Raw genomic sequence first — 22,141 nt, 5'->3', positions numbered from 1 at the left:
ACAGAGTATTGTGCAATGGAGGGTCCTGCCACTAAAGCACAAATGAACTGTCGAAGGCTGACCAAGATGAAGACTGTCAAAGACTGTGACCGAGACTGGGCCGTGAAGCTGCTGCCGGCCATCCTATATCTTGTTTGCAGATGGCGCTCGTAAATGGAGCCGCAGAAGGCGTGGCTAAGCAGGGGTGCATCATTGGATCCACCTGGTCCTCGCGAGACCGCTATCCGCATCTGTCAGAAAGGTGTGATTCCCTTGCCAGCTGTGAGACGCCGGTGAGGTTGGTATAGATCTATGATGCCTTATTAGTAACTCCTGGTGCACAGTCAGTATACTAGCTGGAAGCACTTCAGAACTCATGAGTAATTCCTTTCACTAATTTCATCCATTCTTTTACAAATAAATGCTCGATAGTCCCTGTCCATTATAACACCTGCCTGGTCTTGATTTAGCTGTGATAGTTCCATCGTGTTTCCATTTCACAATTACATAACTCGTAATTGACTGGGAGAGCTTAGAAGGGTTGAACCATCCCAAATTGATTTGTTACTCAGGTGACCTCCAGTGAGTTACCTATGCTGATCGACCCATTCTGTTGTTATTGCTTCTGCACTGACAACACAATATCTTCCGCCTTCCGCCTCCTTTTATATTGGCAGGTCCACCTCTCATGGCATCTCGTTGCCAGTTCCACATTACATAGGATTGTTCGGATGCTTTTGATCAGATAGAGTACAGTGTAATCGTGTGAGTGTGTGTGTGTGTGTGTGTGTTTGTGTGTGTGTGTGTGTGTGCGAATGTTCTAAAAAACTGTTAAACTATTAATAAATTTTTGTTTGTGGGACATCCACAACTACTGTGGAACATGTACGTGGTTACCAAATCCACTAGAACTGTAAAATACTTTTATTTACAGAAGAGTTACATGACGGAAATCAGTATACACTACCAGGTTTCAGCATCTTACCCCATCATCAGGTGTACCTGAAATCTAGCAGTTGTAGAATGTCATGTCCATACCAAACCAAGTAGTATGCAAACATCAGCCGTAGGTGGACTGTCAAATAACATCCCAAATTGTGTCTGCAAAGAACCCCAACTTTCAGTCACACCCTGTCAGATAATTTGCCGTAGCCACATGGGTCACACAGGCGGCTGACTGCTTGCATTCCCAGAGGCAATTTTGGGACAAAGAGGCATTTTCGCAAGGTGCGACTGGAAGTTGGGGTTCTTTACACCCACAATTTGGTATCTTATTTGATGGATCACCTACAGTAGGATGTTTGCTGACTGCTTGGTTGGGTATGGACATGATGTCCAATTTCTGCTAGATGTCAGACTCATGTGACGATGGGGCTATAAGTACTGTGGTAGAATACGGCTACTTCTGTGTGTTTGGTCAATAAAAGTGTTTTACAACTGTGGCAGATATGTTTACCAGGAACATTTTAAATTGCAATTTATAAGAAAATATACAAGGTCCTAAGAAGTTTTGAATGATAAAGGCCAACATTCTTCATAGTTAAACTGACCTGTGTACTAACTTTTTGGTGTTATTGATGATGATGGTATAAGGTTTTGTGACTGTCAGGGAGCATAGATTGATGAGAAGTGGGATTTGTTGGTTCAGAATATGAAGTGAGCAATGGAAGACGTGGTTTTTGTGGAAGAGTGTTTGGGAAAGGAAATAGATTGGAAATAATGGGGAAGAAAACGCTGTAAAGGGAAGGAGAGGAGTTAGGAAAGAGAACCCCAACATGATGTTGAAAAGGTCTATTCTGTTGTACCTGGAAGGATGGTAACATATCTTGGCTGATTTGGTGGTCAGGTTGGGACAGTATGAAAAACTCTCATTGGCACAGAATGTTGGGAGAGTGCAGATACACACTGGGAAGATACAACAGTATATTCTGGCAACGTATGAGGGTTGAAAATGATTGGATGGTTAGTTTCAAACTTGTAGGAAATACAACAGATCAACATGTATTAATGGTGGCAGAGGAGGGTGGGGATTAATATATAAACATTTTATTCATATAGGGAAAATATGGGAGAGAGTTGAAGCACATAGTGTTTGATGATGGGGAGTGGCAGAATTCTGGTGGAGCCGAGATTCAGGCGACATTAGCAAAGGGTAAGATAGGTGCAATAAAGACTCTGAAGGTGTGGAGGGTGTTGGGGAGAAGCAAAACTGATATCCACAGACTTTATAGATACAGTCTATTGTGGGATTTCTGTTGTATGAGTACTAGTTGATGGGAGCCGTTCGTTAATTAGCTGGGAAGTATGGTTGTAAAAGATGAGGTAGATATCATGGGGGGTGAAGGCTGGTGGTTCGTGCTGTAATTCTTGTCCTTCAGCAGTACGTTACATTTATCGTTTTCCATGGATCCCTTGGAGAGGCGTCTCTGGGAAGTGGAAAGAGTCAAAGTAGTTGTTTTTTTTAGATACTTTTTTTTTACTCAGATACATGGATATTGTGCAGTTCTATTGTAGACAGAGTTATGAGCTATAATCCTTGTGAAGATATTCATCGATGGAGTAGAAGGAGTTGGCCAACAGGACGTTCTTTAATTCATCACTGAAATGGTTACAAACGCTGCAGAGAGCCGTAAGAATTGGGAAGGTGCAGAGAACGGCCACAGGCGGTGATGAGAGGCGGGTGGAGCTGTTGGTCTATCGTGAGAACGCTCGTCGGCAGCAGGCCGGCAGCCATTATGCAATCTGCAGCATCAGCCGCGCAGCGACGCGCCGCACGTGAGGCTACGCGCGCGCGCTCTGCCGGCAGCTGATAACAACAGCTCGCGCGCCGCCACACAAACAGCCCGGGCTGACTCACCGCTGCCGCCAACGTCTGCAGAGCTGCACGTAAACAAAGACAACTGCCTGCGGCAATGCGACGTGTCCCAGTCCAAACTTGGTGTATCCAACACCTCCGGAAAGACTGCCAAAGAAATGTGTTTTTAGGTGAAATGCCTTTTTATGAAATTTCGCAGTGAGCAGATTCCGGAAGATCTACAAAATACTCGTTTACATTTACTTACATTAAAGAGCCAAAGAAACTGGTACACCTGCCTAAAATCGTGTAGGGCCCCCGAGATCACGCAGCAGTGCCGCAAGACAATGTGGCATAGACTCGACTAATGTCTAAAGTAGTGCTAGAGGAAATTCACACTATGAATCCTGCAGCGCTGTCCATAAACCCGTAAGAATACGAGGGTGTGGACATCCCTTCTCAACAGCGCGTTGTAAGGCATCCCAGATATGCTCATAATGTTCATGTGTGGAGAGTTTGGTGGCCAGCGGGAACGCTTAAACTCAGAGGAGCCACTCTGTAGCAATTCTGGACGTGTGGGATGTCGCATTATCCTGCTGGAATTGCCGAAGTCCGTCGAAATGCACAATGGACGTGAATGGATGCAGGTGATCAGACAGGATATTTAGGGTCCCACATCACTCTAACTGCACACACCCCACACCATTACAGAGCCTCCACCAGCTCGAACAGTCCCCTGCTCACTTGCAGAGTCGATGGATTCTTGAGGTTGTCTCCATACCCATACACGTCCATCTGCTTGATGTCATTTGAAACGAGACTCGCACGACCAGGCAACATATTTCCAGTCAACAATAGTCCAATATCGGTGTTGACAGGCCCAAACGAGGCGTAAAGCTCTGTGTCGTGGAATCATCGAGGGGGTACACGAGTAGGCCTCCGACTCCGAAAGCCCATATCGATAATGTTTCGTTGAATGGTTTGCACACTGACACTTGTTGATGGCCCAGCACTGAAATTTGCAGCAGTTTGCGGAAGGGTTGCTCTTCTGTCACTTTGAACGATTCTCTTTTGTTATCGTTAGTCCCGTTCTTGCAGGATCTTTTTCCGGCCGCAGCATGTCGGAGGTTTGATGTTTTACCGGATTCCTGATATTCACAGTACACTCGTGAAATGGTCGTACAGGAAAATCCCCACTTCATCACTGCACTGGAGATGCTGTGTCCCATCGCTGGCGCGCCGACTATAATACCATGTTCAAACACACTTAAATCTTGATAACCTGTCATTTTAGCAGCAGTAACCGATCTAATAACTGCACCAGCCACTCTGTTGTCTTATACAGGTGCTGCTGACCGCAGCGCCGTATTGTGCCTGTTTACATATCTCCGTATTTGAATATGCATGCCTACAAGAGTTTCTTTGGTGCTTCAGTGTATTTTGTCTGTTGGACCATGATTTGGAAACTGCGGTTACTTAGGATATAAGAAACGAATTAAAACTACTATCTGTGTCAGTCATATTTATTTTCTTTCGCGAACATCCCAGTCTCGAAGCAGATCAACATTACTTTTCGTAGATGTAGCCAGCTGTCTGCCTCACGATTCATTTTGCCTCAGTGAGATACTGCGAGTCCCTTTTATAGTAAAGGACACTGGAATCATACAATGAGGCGACAAAAATAAAGGGATATGTTCTAATATCGTGTCGGATATTCTTTTACCCTGCGTAATTCAGCAAGTCTATGTGGCATGGACTCATCAAGACATTGGAAGTCCACTGCAAAAATACTGAGAGATTGCTGCCTTTATAACCGTCCATGATAGCGGAAGTGTTACCAGTGTAGCATTTTGTATACGAACTGACTTTCCACTTGAGTCCCATAAATGATCGATGGGATTGATGTCGGGCGATCTGGATGGCCAAATCATTCGCTCTAATTCTCCAGAATATTCCTCAAACCTGTCGCGTACAGCTGTGGCTCAGTTACATTGTTGTTTGTTAACATGAAGACCATGAATGGCTGCAGACTGTCTCCAAGTATCTGTCAGTGATTGATTCAGTTGTTCCAGAGGACCCAGTCCATTCCATGTACACACAACCCGTACCATTGTGAAGCTAGCACCACTTTTTAAAGTACCTTGTTGACAACTTGGGCCCAAGTTTTTGTGGGTCTATGTCACGCTCAAACGCTGACATCATCTCTTACTAACCGAAAACGGGACTCATTTGATCAGGTCACTGTTTTTCAGTTGTCTAGGAAGCAACTGATATGGTCACGAGCCCAGGAGAGGCACTGCCGGCGATGTCGTGCTGTTAGCAAAAGCACTCGCGTTGGTCGTCTGCTGTCATAGCCCATTAAGTCCAAATTTCGCCGCACTGTCATAACGGACATATTCGTCGTAAATCCCACATTGATTTATGCGATTACCTCACGCAGTGTTGCTTATCTGTTACCACTGACAACTTTACGCAAACGCTGCTGCTCTCGCTCGTAAGGTGAAGACCGTCGGCCACTGCATTGTCTGTGGTGAAAGGTAAACATGGTATTCTTCGCATATTCTTGACACTATGGATCTCGGTATATTGAAATCCCTACCGATTTCCGAAATGGAATGTCCCAGCCTTTTAGCTCCAACTACCATTCTGCACTGAAAGTCTGTTGATACCCGTCGTGTTCCCGTAATCATGACGGAAAGCTTTTCACACGAATCAGCTGAGCAAAAATTACAGCTCCGTCAAAGCACTGCCCTATTATATCTTGTTTAGGCGATGCTACCACCACCTATATAAGTGCATATCGCTATTCCATGGCTCTTGTCACCTCATTTTATTTACATCAAAGCTGTTAAAGAGTTCTTTACGAACTGTTTGAGCGTCTTCAAAGCAGAAAATTTAATGTCATCGGAGTTTCCTGTAACGAAAAGGCTGCGCGAAGGGTGTGCTTTGGTATCGACGCTATTTAAAATACAATATACTGTATGTGCTGGAAGCACTTAAAGTCTGGAGAAAAGGTAAAAAAACACCTACTTACAAAATGTTCTGAAAAAATGCACACTTGTTGAATCACTAAATATTCCACTTACACACAAACACAGGTTTAGAACATAGAGTAAATATCTCTGGAGTGAGCATTGCGTTCTGCGCATGTTGTCAACATTAAACCAGAATTGTCACGTGTTTTCGGGACTTCGCTGTGGGTCAAATGGCTCTGAGCACTATGGGACTTAACTTCTGAGGTCATCAGTCCCCTAGAACTTAGAACTACTTAAACCTAACTAACCTAAGGACATCCCGAGGCAAGATTCGAACTTGCGACCGTAGCGGTCGCGCGGTTCCAGACTGCAGCGCCTAGAACCGCTCGGCGGACTTCACTGTGCGTGTGCGCTTTCTGCAGCGTTTGAAGTTTATAGTATGAAGTGTTTTTGTTGTGTTTCACGGTTTGTTGACAGTGTAATAGCGATGGTGATTTACTGTTGTTGCTACGGATGCAAAGAAAAATATGTGAAAGGAGGGATGGTAACTTTTTATGGGTACATACCATGTAGCTCCAATTATAGTTATCACATTAGTAAGAGACACTGTATATGTTTAAAAATTTCGAGACGCATTATAATTAAGACTTGATTCTGTAGATCTATTTTTCTACGATTTTATGACTATATGATAGATATTACGGCTCGTACAAAAGCTTACAAACAATCGCTTCCTCTCGTAAATTTCCTATTGGAACAGGTTAGTTATTTCAGCAAATACTATCCTCCATGCATTTATCAGTGACTTGTCGATTATGTATGTAGATTATTCAGTCTACTATTTATTTAATAAACTGGGAGCAAGTACGTAAAATGCGTTAAATAAATACTTCAAAGTGTCACCAGTAAGAAAAATTGTGCTTTAGGTCGCAAAAACGAGAAAATAAATACGCAAAAATAGCAGAAAAAAGGACGAATTAGCAGGGATATAATCGCTAATGTGTGGCAAATTCGGTGTTTTTCGGACACTTGCAAAAGTACTAGCGTACTGTCGAGTCGTTTTGCAAGACTATCACCGCAAAAATGTACGTCAGGCTCTGTAATACTATAAAGTGCCGTATCATACCGAAAACTGCCAAAAATCGAATGCATCTGAACTGTGACACCTATCGCAAAGAAGCAGAATGCAGTATCACTTGCCCTTAAAAGTTACGTAGCTGGTTTACTCCCGGTATCAAATGGATACTGTTAAAATGTCTGCGCAACATATATAAATAATCCATGACACGTACGAAAAGAATCCGTCTGTATTAGCGATGTAGTGACATTCTAAATATACAGGGCGCTATACGGACAAACACACGACGTCCCGAGAACACGTGACCAGTCCGGCAATATATGTTGACAGAAAATCTGTTCTGCGCATGTGAACGCTCACTCCAGAGATATTTACTCTATGGTTTAGAAGTACATTGTCTGTAAGTCAAAGAGCATTACTAGCTTCCGTTGCGAATCAAAAATAGAGACAACCTTCGTACGGATACAGATGCTTTTACGTTCAGTATTTTCTTGCACAAACATGGTCTTCAAAAACCATTATATTCGTAGATTTCAGCATACTAATGTGCTAAAATTCGCTTTGATGGAGAATACACTGGACGAACTTCTAAAAATGTTGATTTACATAGCTTCAGCTGTGCCATTGTGCCCTTTCATGTTTTTTGTTGTGTGTAAGAATTTCCAGCAATCGTTATTGTCTAGTTTATGAAGATTATACGTTCTAAAAAGCATGCCCTGTGACACAATGACAGAGTTATTTGAAGTACTGTACATGAATGCATGTATGTTGTTGTTGTGGTTTTCAGTAGAGAGACTAGTTTGATGCAACTCTCCATACTACTCTATCCTGTACAAGGTTCTTCATCTCCCAGCACCTACTGTAACCTACATCCTTCTGAATTTGTTTAGTGTATTCATGTCTTGGTCTCCCTCTACGATTTTTACCCTCCACGCTGCCCTCCAATGCATGTATATGTTACCTAAATGTCGTTGGAAGGCTTCGTCATAGACACTCATTGCGTGTTATCTTGAATTGCGGTCCTGAACGTATTACTAGTGACTGACCGCCAAATGACGGTATTAACTGGAGACATGAGGCCTCTACTGACGCCTAACCTGCATCTGAAATGATTGTGATGATCCTAGGCACAGATAGCCAGAATCACTCAGGTCTGGAATGAGACAGCGATAAGCTTAACTCTGCATAGGTTTAGCTCTGTCCACTTCTCTTGTCAAAGTAATCGGGGCCTGGCAGGTTATCCAGTTTCGCTCGCGTGAAATTTAGCTTACCCTTTTCTCACACTATGTCTTGGAAACTATGGATGAAGGGCAAGGAAGGTCCTAGCATTGGGAATTAGTTTCAGATATATGAGTGGCTCCAAGACTTTCTGAGTAATATACTCTAATACGTTATTCTGTTTTCATCAGAGATAAAGATATTGTTAAGAGTGCCGCAGCAACAGTAATAGGACCGCTAATGTTCACTCAGTACGTAAAGAATCTTAGCTGCAATCTGCGACTGTTTCCTGATAACGCTGCAGCATGTTGGGAAGTGTAATCTTTGAATCACTGCAGGAGGATAAAGGAAGACATGGACAGAATTTCTGTTTGGTGATATGAATGGTGAGTTGTTCTAAAAGAGGAAATATGTAAATTAATGCAGATGAGCGGGAAACAATCTTATAATGTTCGGAAACAGTATCAGTGGCGTGGTTCTAAACACAGTCGTGTCGTTAATAGCACAATCAACGAACGCTGAACGTCAAATAGGGAAAAAATTCGTGCAGTCGGAGTGCAGCATACTAAGAATCGCCAACGGTGGGATGTGAGCATGGAGGTCGGTGTGCCGGCGGGAAGGGGAGGAGGGGCGTTTAACCCTTCGATTACCATCGGGATGTGTGTGTCCCGCGACAGGTTATCAGAGAACCAACTGGAATTTGTTGCATGTTATTGCTGTGTGTGAGTGTCCCGCAGAATTCTTATCATTACGGATTGCAAAAAAATGGTTCAAATGGCTCTGAGTACTATGGGACTCAACTGCTGAGGTCATTAGTCCCCTAGAACTTAGAACTAGTTAAACCTAACTAACCTAAGGACATCACAAACATCCATGCCCGAGGCAGGATTCGAACCTGCGACCGTAGCGGTCTTGCGGTTCCAGACTGCAGCGCCTTTAACCGCACGGCCACTTCGGCCGGCTTACGGATTGCACCTGCAGGTTGTGCTGACCTCTAGTTTCATTGTTAACCCCCGTCTCCATATTGCCACACATGCAGATAGGCAACCCAATTACAAGACTCGCAAAGCGGATTGCTACGACTTGTACTCACGAAATGACGCTTGCCACATCACAAAAATGGTTCAAATGGCTCTAAGCACTATGGGACAACATCTGAGGTCCTCAGCCCCTAGGCTTAGAACTACTTAAACCTAACTAACCTAAGGACAGGACACACATCCATGCCCGAGGCAGGATTCGAACCTGCGACCGTAACAGCAGCGCGGTTCCGGACTGAAGCGACTAGAACCGCCCGGTCACAGTGGCCGGCTGCCACATCACAGACTAAGCCCATATTGAGCACCTGTAGTGTGAGTTACAAACTTGTAGAGATGCTCTGCCAACTGATGTATGTCTGTTATCACTATTCTTGTAGTTTTTACACAGTTGTCTTCTGAAACCCTTGAGGTACTTATGGAGAATTGTGTCTGTCGTATCCCCTCCGACCCCCCCCCCCCCCCCTCCCCCAACCTCTTGGAAAGCGAAACTACAGAAAATATTCCTTTCATATCGTTACTCCTCACTAAAACATCAATTAAAATAACCACACATTAATGTTTTTGAAATAAATGGGCAGTCAAAGGGCTAAAGATCACTTTTTTGTTTTTCTTCAGTAACTCGACAAAAGCGGTTTTAGTGAAAATGTTCTCCACTGAAAAATTGAACTAAATCAAATTACTTGCAAAAAAGTCCTATTCATCTTTTTTCTAAGACTAAAACTTAGACTCCACGATGCAAGGGACGGAAAAATCGCAGATTATTAGAAATAAGAGTTTTTTAATGGCTTAAAATTACTGTTTACTGTGAAATGAAGTGGATTAAGAACAAATATACGTATAATGTGTGTACCGCGTCTGTGCGCAGTAGAGCCGTATTATGGGATAAATTGTGTATTTCGCTTAAGTTTGCATCTAACAGTTATTGCATGATATTAATGTCTGACAGAAATCGTGCCTAATATAAACAATGAAGAATTTATGTCAGAGATATGTATCTTTTTTATCAACGATACGTGTCAACGCACCTATACCAACAGATGCAAATACTTTTTATGTCCACGCTCAAACACGTCCGACAGATATCGCAGGAGTGTCGAGTGAACATGGGTGACAAAAAAGAATGGTTAAACGTAGAAGTTGAAGAATTAATTAATGTGTACCAAAGACAGCCTGAAGTATGGCACGTTACATGCAAATGTTGCAAGGACATTATGAAGAAACATAATGCCTTAATTGGAAATGGTGGAAGAATTTAGTACGACCGTTGAAGAGATTCGAGGAAAAATTCATAACTTACGAAATCAATTTAACAGTAACTTTTTAAAAAAGTGCAAAGACGAAATGTGTCCAGGGTACTGAAGAATTACCTGTACCAAAATGATCGTACTATAATTTCCTGATAAGTCTGCAAAGAAGCTTGACGTGCAAACCAGCAGTAGGAAATTTACCGACAGTAAGTAAAAATGGAATAATACTTTATTTATTCATTTAATCCAGTGTAACTGATTACATTGTTAATTTTTACAATTGTTTACATTATTCTGTATTACAGTTAGCTGCCAACAAAATATTGTCTGTAGTCTTCGGGTATTTACTGATCACTTTTGAGTACTTACTACTGCCTTGTGACAGTGGTAGTAGGCTACAAGCTGACATCTTCATTTCGCCAGCTTCCCTGTATTATTTCGCCTCTTTCTAAATTTTTTCGGTCGACTCTGCCTTCGGGAGCGTACACATTTTCAGAATATTTTTCAGACAATAACCAATTATGTGAGCTACAATCGGCCATAGCTACAGATTTCCTGATGCATTCTTCTCGGGTTATCAGCCAAGTGGTGGCGTCGTCTTGTCGCAACGTTTCAATGAGTTTCGTACCCATCATCTTCGCCAGAAGATGGGAACGAAACTCATTGAAACGTTGCGACGAGATGACGCCACCACTCGGCTGATAACCCGAGAAGAATTCATCAGTGGAATACGCCGAGAAAGACTGAAATCGCACACAGATTTCCGTAATACTCTAAATACACATAATACCAAAGGCGTTTTCCACTATTCTCCTTGCTCTAGAGTGTCTGTACCTATAAATTCTTATAGAACCTTGTCTGTTAAATGGGTATGGTCTCATAATATGAGCCTGTAAAGAAAAAAAACATCGTCTGCTACAAAAACATGTGTCGCACACAGTCTTCTTCTTGGGAGAGGGTGTAACCGAGAACTGTTACTGCCGCTTCAATTAAATCTGCGACTCCACTGACTCTGAAATCTCCCTCTTCTGACACTCTTCCATTGCTGCCAACTGTGACGATCAGGAGGCACCGACAACTGCCATTAAGACAACACTATGCTGCCCTGTATAGTTAAAATAATAAATGCCACTATTCTGTGGTGTTTGACTAAGAACATGTTTCCTGTCAATAAAATCGAAACATTAGGGGAAGTTCGTCTTCAACTCGAATTTGCTGGCAACATCTTGCCAGTTTTCTGATGTAGAAGACTGCATTTGTTGCAAGTTATATAACTTAATTAATTAATTTTTTTATTTTATTCTGAGTACGCTGCTACAGTGGAGAAGATGTCATATCAAAACAAGACACCATGCGACAGTAAAGGTATATCGGAGCAGAATGAGGAAGTGAGTCGTTCTGACTTATCATCCATATCGCAAAAAAAAAAAGAAAGAAAATGACGAACAATATTGTTTCAACAAATGATTTACTCATGCAAAAAGCTATACGTACATTGAACGAAGAAGAGAAACGATGTGTTGTTTTTGGCAAATATATTGCAGCCGAAATGAGAAGTCTCTTCCCAATATCTACGTAAAAAAAATTAAAAGTTATACTGGAGATAAATGATAAAGATCAAATCCCGCTTCTCAACAGCTACAGTAATCCGAATTGTCGAGTAATTTTGAATAATACATAAATCTGCAGCCATCAAAAACCATAGCGTCTTATATACCAATTGAAACTGAAAGTAGTTTTTCATCTATTCAACAACAATTCTTTTAATGCAGACATAATCGCTCTGCTTACTTCAGGAACAATGACACTTACTATACATTTTGCTGTTCTGAACAAATAACTTAGCCGCGCGGGATTAGCCGAGCGGTCGAGGCGCTGCAGCCATTGAATGTGCGGCTGGTCCCGGCAGAGGTTCGAGTCCTCCCTCGGGCATGGGTGTGTGTGTTTGTCCTTAGGATAATTTGGGTTAAGTAGTGTGTAAGCTTAGGTACTGATGACCTTAGCAGTTAAGTCCCATAAGATTTCACACACATTTGAACATTTTTTGAACAAATAACTTAAGCTTCCGTAAGAATCACCTGTAAACATACTACGTTCAGTTTCAAACAATATATTTCTAATAAATATGTCGTGAAATAAAATACTATTTCATCAAGTAGTGTTAGTACCTACTGAACTGACGCTAAAAATTGCCTATGATACAACAAATCATTCTGTTACGCTAATATCTTGTATCAATTTCATATGTTGCGTTGATGGAAATAGACTAATTTTACAAGAAAGCTTTTCGAAATCAGCTGGTTTCATTCTGAAAAAAATTCGAAACGCGCTGGATGCTCAATACGGAGCTCAGACATTATCTGACTATAGGCATCAAATTTTACACGTCTCAAAATCCACCCTTGAACCCACACAAAACGTTTTTTCTTCTTTTATAACATCTTTAAGATAATTATTCAGGTCGCGATTTTGCGTTTTGATTATTTCAACAATGCAAGCAGAATGAAACAGGTGTCGCAGACAGGACACATCTGAATTTATGAAGCAATAACTGTCAGATTTACACGTACCTAACCAGGCCAGACGTTTATTACGATTTATAGCATTTCGGGAACTGTGAGACACTTATCCATGACATTAATTTCTTTCAGTATGCAAACAGTTAAAGAGATTTTCTGTCCGACAGTCGAGATAAATTTTCAGAGAGATGTGTCAGCTGTAAACGCACCTTTACATTAGGCACGATTCCCGTCTGACATTAACTGTCACATGTAAACGTTCCTTCACATCCGCAGCAAACAATATATCTCTTAATACGGCTCTAATATTCTTAGATGTGGTACACACATTAAATACTTGTTTTTAACCCACTCCGTTTAACAGTTAGCTTTAGTTTTATGATAATAAAACACTATTTTTAATAATTTGCGATTATTCCATCCCCTGCAACACGGAAACTGCTCATCCAAGAGAAAAAATGAATGGAACATTTTTGTTGGAAATTTAATTGCAGTTTCTTTACTGAGAAACATTTTCGCTTGAAAAAAGCGACGTTTCAACGCCCTCCTGTCCCCACGTTCACACACTACCGGAGGCGGTTTTTATTATATTGTTCTTACCGCTGCACAAAAATTTCCAGCACGAATTTTTCTCCCTAATTTTCCTTCGTTGACGAGACTATTTAGTACCTAGCCGTGATCTTGTTTAAATAAATTGCCGTAACGTTCTAAAGCGATGAAATGAAACGAACACGTAAGGTCGGTTGAAGAAAAGGCGAGTGGTCGATCTCAGTTTGTTGGGCATACACTAGAAAAGTGTAGCTGATCTAAGTCGGCGAGCAGAAAAGGAATGCCTCCGAATTTTTTTTAGAAAACTCTTAAAGCTTTTGGAAAAAACAAACATTGTGAACATACTGCATCTTGATTCTTCATGTCTACATATTTGCAACCCTCTGCTACTTGAGGGGATCGAACTGTATCGTGTTACGTGACGATGTGTAAGGTAACTACGCCGGTGCGTGAGAAACAGAATGCTGTAATCGAGTTTCGAATTCGAACCACACATGGAGCATCTTCTCCTTCAGCAAGTCAGTGCCAGAACACACACGAGCGCTGCGATATCTACAGCAATCCGACGCCCTGGGTTCACTCTCAATGATCGTCCTCCATACAGTCCCAACTAACCCCCACCCGATTTTCATCTATTTTTAAAACTTAAAGAATAGCTTCGAGGACCTCTCTTTCAGAGTGATGAAATGGTGCTAGCAGACGTCAGGTTGTTGCTCCGTCTACAAAGTCAAACATTTTACAATGACGATACCAACAAAATGGTACCTCCTTGGCAGAACTGTGTTTGTCACCAGATGATTATGTAAAGAAATAAACACAGAGTCCGCCAGAAAAATGTATACACACTTTAATGAATGAAAAGTATTACTTATGTGTTTATTTTACATTTAATAATTGATCTCACATGTCGTACAACCTTCAGTTTGGCGCATGGTTACTTTAAATGTTCACCGTTGGTGGCTGTAGATAACAGAACGACGAGCGGTCGCCGCAACTACGTCCATCAGAGTTACAGGGGAGATCGCTGCAAACATCTCCTGGCGAAGTTCCTCCAGCGTGCGTGGCTTACGTCGACAGACATTATCTTTCACCGTTCCACACAAGTAAAGCACCGTAGGTGTTAGATCTGGCGGCTGTGGAGGGAACTCAATGGGCCCTCTTCGTCCAATACAATGCCCCAGAAAATTGTCATCGAGGAAAGTTCGTACGGCTAGGTGGTAGTGTGGTGGCACCCCGTCCTATTGGTAGAAGACCTCTTCATCAGCTGCATAAGGGGCACGTAAACCTGACAACATTGATCTACGTAACATTTCCAGGTACACTTCTTCAGTGACAGTAGCATCAAAGAGCAAGGGTCCAACTAAGCTCATAGATGATAGTCCACACCACACATGAACCCGTGGTAGATTGACCGCTTTATCCACATAAACATGCGGATTTTCCGGTGATTAGTACATACTGTTATGCCGATTCACGGTTCCATTAAGTTTAAATTGTGCCTCGTCACTACATACTAATTTCGTCACAAATTGTTCGTCATCAATTACCATTTGCTGATAACATTCGCAAAATTGCATTCGCAATCAGGATCGTCATCATTAATCGCGTGCAGTAATCGTGGAATGTAAACTTTCCACTTTGCAGCTTTCAGAATTCTTCGTACACTTTTACTGCTAACCTCCACTTCACGTGCACATTCCGTAGCAGACTTCTGTGAAGAATTAACAAACGTTTCCAATACGAAAGCTGACGAAGCATGACTTGTAGTTGTATGCTGTCTTCCTGATAATTCTTTGAGAATATTGCAAATCGTTCTATGGAAATCAGACTTGTCAATGATGCATTTAATTGTTTAGCGGGTTGGCGCTTCTGTTTCAAAATCCCGCCTCCACTGACGTTGCACTTCAACGGCATTATCAAACTTGAAAAACCACTTCACAATACATTTTCGTTGCTCGAATGTCAAGCGTGCTCCAGCCATCTTGTTTTTTCTATATCGAGATGAAAGTACCAAGATCTGTTGAGCCAAAGACCATACTACAATATACTCGTAACTCAAATCGAACGACAATATCGATATCTCCATAGAGCCTGGCAAAGAGTGTATACATTTTTCTGGCGGACTCTGTATGTAGGCACGGAGATTAATGATGTAGAGCGTTAATAACGTTTGTTTTATTTAAAAGGCTATAAGAGTTTTCACATGAAATATTCTCAGACATTACTTTTCAGCAAGTCCTTGTAGAGTTACTGTATCTTTTCTTTATGCAGGGAGCGACTATTTTAGAGCTTCATTATTCTGCCTCCAGATTTCCTGCCGCAGCTGTTCGGCAGTGCTGAATTCTGCAACTCACCGCCCTCCAAAAGCACAATTACTTCCATTCTGCACACTCATCGAGGATAAGCGAGTGCCAGTCATGTCCCTAATTGTGCCAATAAAGCGCTTTCAGTAACTGAGAACTTCTGGCTGAAGCTTTATTTGGCTTCCGGACGTTTAACAGATATCTTCCGAAAAATTCGTAAATGAATACGTACTACATCTAGTAACGCTTGTGGCTGCCCCTTCTTTAAGGGAGGAGAATTTTCCAGAAAGAATTTTCACTCTGTAGCTTACTGTGCGCTGATATGCAACTTTGTGACAGATTAAAACTGTGTGGCAACTTGTATAGGGGTGGTACAAAAATATCGAAGCACCAAATACACTACTCAGTATCACGTCTAATGTGTGGGCATTAAAACAGCTTTCATTCGCTCATAATGGATAAATACAGGTCATTGATGGTTTTAAAGGGAATCTCATACCATTATTTCTGGAAAATGATGACAATTTCAGGTAACGATGATGGAGGTGGGTAGCGATCACGCTCCCTTCTTTCCAAAGTAGGCCACAGAGGGACAATAATTTGAGATCTGGTGATTATGGTGGCCAGGGGAGGCGTGACAATTGTTCCTCGTGCCAAAAAACCAGTCCTGGACGATGCGAAATGTGTAAATAGGGACCCTATAGTCTTGGAACACGGCATCACCATTGGGAAACAAACATTGTATCATTTTTTACCGACCCCCGACTCAGAAGACATAGTTTCTGAACAGTTCAAAGAAAACTTGAGTCTCATTTCAAATAAGTACCCCGCTCATACAGTTACAGTCGGTGGTGACTTCAATCTACCCTCGATATGCTGGAAAAATTATACGTTATAGCCGGCGGCAGGCATAAAACATCATCCGAAATTGTACTGAATGCTTTCTCAGAAAATTATTTTGAACAATTAGTTCATGAGCCCACTCGAAGCGTAAATGGTTGCGAAAGCATACTTGACCTTTTAGCAACAAATAATCCTGAACAAATAGTGAGTGTTCTGATGAATACAGGTATTAGCGACCACAAGGCTGTTACTGCTAGGCTGAATACCGTAACACCTACTACCATCAAAAAGAAACACAAAGTATATCTATTTAAAAAAGATGATAAAAATGCTCTTAACGCCTTTTTAAGAGACAGCCTTCACTCCTTCCGATCTGATCATGTAAGTGGAGAAAAGTTGTGGAATGTTTTCAAAGAGATAGTGTCAACAGCAATTGAGAGATATATACCACATAAATTAATAAGTGATGGTACTGATCCCCCATGGTACACAAAACGGGTCAGATCGTTGTCGCAGAAGCAACGAAAAAATTTAAAAGAGCGCAAAATCCCCAAGATTGGCAAAGTTTTACAGAAGTTCGAAATATGGAGCGTACTTCAATGCGAGATGCTTTTAATAATTTCCACAACGAAATTTTGTCTCGAAATCTGGCAGAAAACCCAAAGAGATTCTGGTCATACATAAAGCACACCAGTGGCAAGACACAATCAATACCTTCACTCCGCGATAACAATGGTGAAGTCACTGATGACAGTGCCACTAAAGCAGAGTTATTAAACACGGTTTTCCGAAACTCCTTCACCAAAGAAGACGAAGTAAATAGTCCTGAATTCCAATCAAGAACAACTGCCAAGATGAGAAACATAGAAGTAGATATCCTCGGAGTAACGAAGCAGCTTAAATCACTTAATAAAGGCAAGGCCTCCGGTCCAGATTATATACCAGTCAGGTTCCTCTAAGAGTATGCTGATAAAATAGCTCCATATTTAGCAATTATGTACAACCACTCGCTCACAAAAGATACGTACCTAAAGACTGGAAAATTGCTCAAATCACACCAATACCCAAAAAGGGAAGCAGAAGTAATCCGCTGAATTACAGGCCCATATCACTAACGTCGATTTGCAGTAGGGTTTTGGAACATATACTGTATTAGAACATTATGAAGTACCTCGAAGAAAACGATTTATTGACACATAGTGAGCACGGTTTCAGAAAATATCGTTCTTGTGAAACACAACTAGCTCTTTATACTCATGAAGTAATAAGTGCCATCGACAGGGGATGTCAAATTGATTCCGTATTTTTAGATTTCCAGAAGGCTTTGACACCGTTCCTCACAAGCGTCTTCTAACCAAACTGCGTGCCTACGGAATATCACCTCAGTTGTGCGACTGGATTCGTGATATCCTGTCAGAAAGGTCACAGTAGTAATAGACGGAAAGTCATCGAATAAAACAGCAGCAATATCAGGCGTTCCCCCTAGGAAGTGTTACAGGCCCCCTATTGTTACTGATCTATATTGACGACATAGGAGAGAATCTGAATAGCCGTCTTACATTGTTTGCAGATGATTCTGCCATTCACCGTCTTGTAAAGTCATCAGATGATCAAAATGAATTGCAAAATGATTTAGATAAGATCTCTGTATGGTTCGAAAAGTGGCAATTGACCCTGAATAAAGAAATTGGTTCATATGACTCTGAGCACTATGGGACTTAACTGCTGAGGTCATCAGTCCCCTAGAACTTAGAACTACTTAAACCTAACTAACCTAAGGACATCACACACATCCATGCCCGAGACAGGATTCGAACCTGCGACCGTAGCGGTCGCGCGGTTCCAGACTGTAGCGCCTAGAACCGCTCGTCCACTCAGGTCGGCTGAATAAAGAAAACTGCGAAGTTATTCACATGAGTACTAAAAAAAATCAGCTAAATTTCGATTACGCGATAAGCCACACAAATCTGAGGGCTGTAAATTCAACTAAATACTTACGGATTACAATTACAAATAACCTAAATTGGAACGATCACATAGATCAGACCAAAGACTGCGATTCATTGGCAGAAGGTGCAACAGGGCTACCAAAGAGACTGCTTACACTACGCTTGTCCGCCCTGATATGGAGTACTGCTGTGCGATGTGGGATCCGCATCAGTTGGGACTGAAGGATGACATCGAAAAAGTACAAAGAAGGGCAGCTTGTTTTGTATTGTCGCGAAATAGGGGAGAGAGTGTCACAGATATGATACGTGAATTGGAGTGGCACTCATTAAAACAAAGGCGTTTTTCGTTGCGACGGGATCTTCTCATGAAATTTCAATCACCAGTTTTCTCCTCCGATTGCGAAAACATTCTGTTGGCCTCCACCTACATAGGGAAAAATGATCATCACGATAAAATAAGAGAAATCAGGGCTCGCACGGAAAAATTTAAGTGCTCCTTTTTCCCGCGTGCCGTTCGAGAGTGGAACAGTAGAGAGACAGCATGAAGGTGATTCATTGAACCCTCTGCTAGGCACTTTATTGTGTGTTGATGGGATGGACCCGCTCAGCCAAAATGGTCACATAATCCTTAGCAATGATAGGACTTTGATAGTAACCATGGTACCCATGGAGTATCATGGTATGGTTTCTCAAACCACCACCGAACCCACACCATATTTCACCGTTGGGCCTGAAATTCGACCAGAACTTGGAAACAATGTGAAACAAGACTTAACCGATCAAATGACTTTCTTCCATTGCTCTATAGTCCAAGTTTTATGACTTTGGCACCAAGTTTTACGTTTACGGACATTTGCATCACTGATTTGTGGTTCTGGAATTCCTGCCTCCCCTAAAATTCCTAGCTTATAGAACTCCATTCGTGTTTGGTGCAGACAGGATTCACGTGTACAGCATTCAGTTCTGCAGTGACTTTTGCAGCAATCGTTCTCTTATTTTTCGTCACAATCCTCTTCAATGACCGTCTGTCACGACCACTCAACACACGCTTTGGTCCGCGTTGTGACTTAGCGGATGATGTTTTTCTGCTTTTCCCTGTACACAGTACAAATATTCGATACGGTGCCTCTTGATACATCAAACACTTCGGCTTGCTTGGTTACGAAAGCACTTACCACACGAGCACCAATAAACGGATCACTTTGAAAATCAATAGGGTCCAACACAATGCCTTCACAACAACACAAAACACTGTTCGGAGCACGTTTGACATTTTCAACGTAATGAGGACACTGCATAGGTGTCGTCCGTAATCAAACACAACATCGTAACCTACATTTTTGGCTAGCATCTGCATTTACGTTCAAGAACGCACAGGGGCTGAATTAGAATATTTTTCTGTCGGGAGGTAAAAGCTTTCGCGTCATTAATTATCCATGTTACAGCAAAGCACAGTGTATCTGTCTATGGTAGGGTACCTATATGTTAAGATCAAGGTGGTCTTCACAAGGGCTTTATAATAAACTGAAATCAACTACACTGTTTTATTCAAGTTTTACTGGTCTAACATTCTGCGTGGTGTCTGTCTCTTCTAAGTCGTGTCTCCCTACCACTTTCGCGGAACGACGCTCTGAGCGTGTTTTTTAGGGAATTGACTAGTTTGAACCTAGGACCTGTTGCTGGTAAGGAGACGCCAGACCACACAAGACATGTAGACTTCAGAAGAGTTCAGTGAGACTAGCGATGATATAACCAAATACTTAATGATTTCAGGGTCAGCTCCACTGCACTCCCTGTAAAAGAATCTTAATACTAACTAAATTTATTGGAAGGGGTTCAAGGCTTTCCTATTTTTAGGTAGCTGGTAAAATAATGTCGAAAAAGCAGTTAAGTTTACCATTGGAAATTTAATTCTACTCACAAAACGTTGTTTATAAATTGCACTATTGACGAAAGGAAATATTTTAATACAGGATGATAAAATCCAACTGCGTTCAACAAAAATGTGAACGAATATTCCCTGAGTGGGTTTCCAAGTTCTACAATGGATCGAAGGATGACCTATGCCATATCACATCTATAATCTAGGTTTAAATTAAGTTTCACAAAAGAGAAAACTATCAAAATGGTCTACAGTGACCCTCAATTATCTTTAATTACTTATCTAACTTGTCGTAAATTACAGTGGCTGATGTGGCTTCTCAATAATTATATAACAGAGAAATCATCGCGTTTCAGATTTTAACTTACGTAGCAAATGTGAATACCATGAGATTTAATTGACGATCGACACTAGTATTACGTAAAACGGGGGTGTAACAGATGAGACTTCTGCAGTTCTGAGTGAAGCCTTATGCGCTCAAAAATGCGGCATCGCGTGCGTTCATTACCTTGTCGGTGTTCATCAGGGGGCGGCGGCCGGCGCAGCTCCATACAGCTCGCCGTCTCGGAAGCAACTCTCTCCTAACTTCTCCTTACTACAATTTACCGAAGTTGGTTTAAAAAAAATTATCTGGCTGTGTTTTCATCTGACCAATCAGGGTCTCAATGTTAACCTTAAGCTCCGCCTTCAAAAATTATGTCTATCCAATGAGAAACGTTATACTTTTCGTGGTGGGGCAGTGTTTTTAACGTTTGCGACGTAACAGAGACGCGAAAAAGTCTCACGCTAAAACTTGCAGCTGGTGTCCCCTTTTAGTGTTATCGTAAGATCTATACTGTTCTTCTGGAGGGCTCTAGCTTTTAACATGGGCTGGGGGGTGGTCCTGGTGGTTAGCTGGCGACGTGGGTGTCCGTCCCTTATCGTAGGGCCTTCTAGCTTAACACGGTTCTGCTCTCGGCTTCTTTTCTCGTTTCTCCCCTCGGAACTGCGTCTGTCTCACGGTGGGAAGGTATGACATGCATTTAGGCATTCTTGTTTTAGTCTGTGGTATTCCATTTGCTCAATCGTTACTCGTATTACTTTGGTTAATTTAATGTCACGATTTATTCGGAGCTATGTGACATACTACTGGATTTGCTTATCATGTCAGGGTTTTCATGGAAGGTGTTGGATTTGCCTGACACCTTACACTGGTTTAATTGCAGCAAAGCAAGTTAAATAAACATTTTATGTAGGGATAACGTAAGATGTACTCCGAAAAATACTGCACTCTCAAAAATACTTCGAGTCCAGTCTACCTTTAATTTTCGACAAAAGACTTCTAGCACTTCTTCTACTGTAAATTCGATGTTCCTGTTCATGTGCATCAAAGCTAAGCCATTCATTTGGTTTTCTGCCATGGTGCATCAGAGATAAGTTTTTATGCGTCGCAGAGCAGAACATTTCTGCTGTGCTAGTAGTGACAGGCTGGAGGAGGTCTGTGATGTTTCGAATACAAGATGAACTTTTATGAGCTTCTGCTGGAGAGATTGGTTTGTGGTCTACTTTTTCCACATCTGAACACAGATCATCAGTTCTCCTTTGAAAGCTGCGAAACATGGCAAATCATTTTTTTCTCAGCGCTCTTCAATTCTTCCCCAGTGGACACATCAGAAATGTATTTTGGTATTAGCTTCTTTAAATGACCAACAGCTTCAAGGTGTGCTTTGGGGAATCTATAGGTCAGTGCAGAACACAGAAAATCTAGAAAAGGAATCCAGATTAC

The sequence above is a fragment of the Schistocerca piceifrons genome, chromosome 7 (assembly GCF_021461385.2).
Source record: "Schistocerca piceifrons isolate TAMUIC-IGC-003096 chromosome 7, iqSchPice1.1, whole genome shotgun sequence".
NCBI classification, from domain to species: Eukaryota; Metazoa; Arthropoda; class Insecta; order Orthoptera; family Acrididae; genus Schistocerca; species Schistocerca piceifrons.
This window is presented reverse-complemented; position numbering follows the sequence as displayed.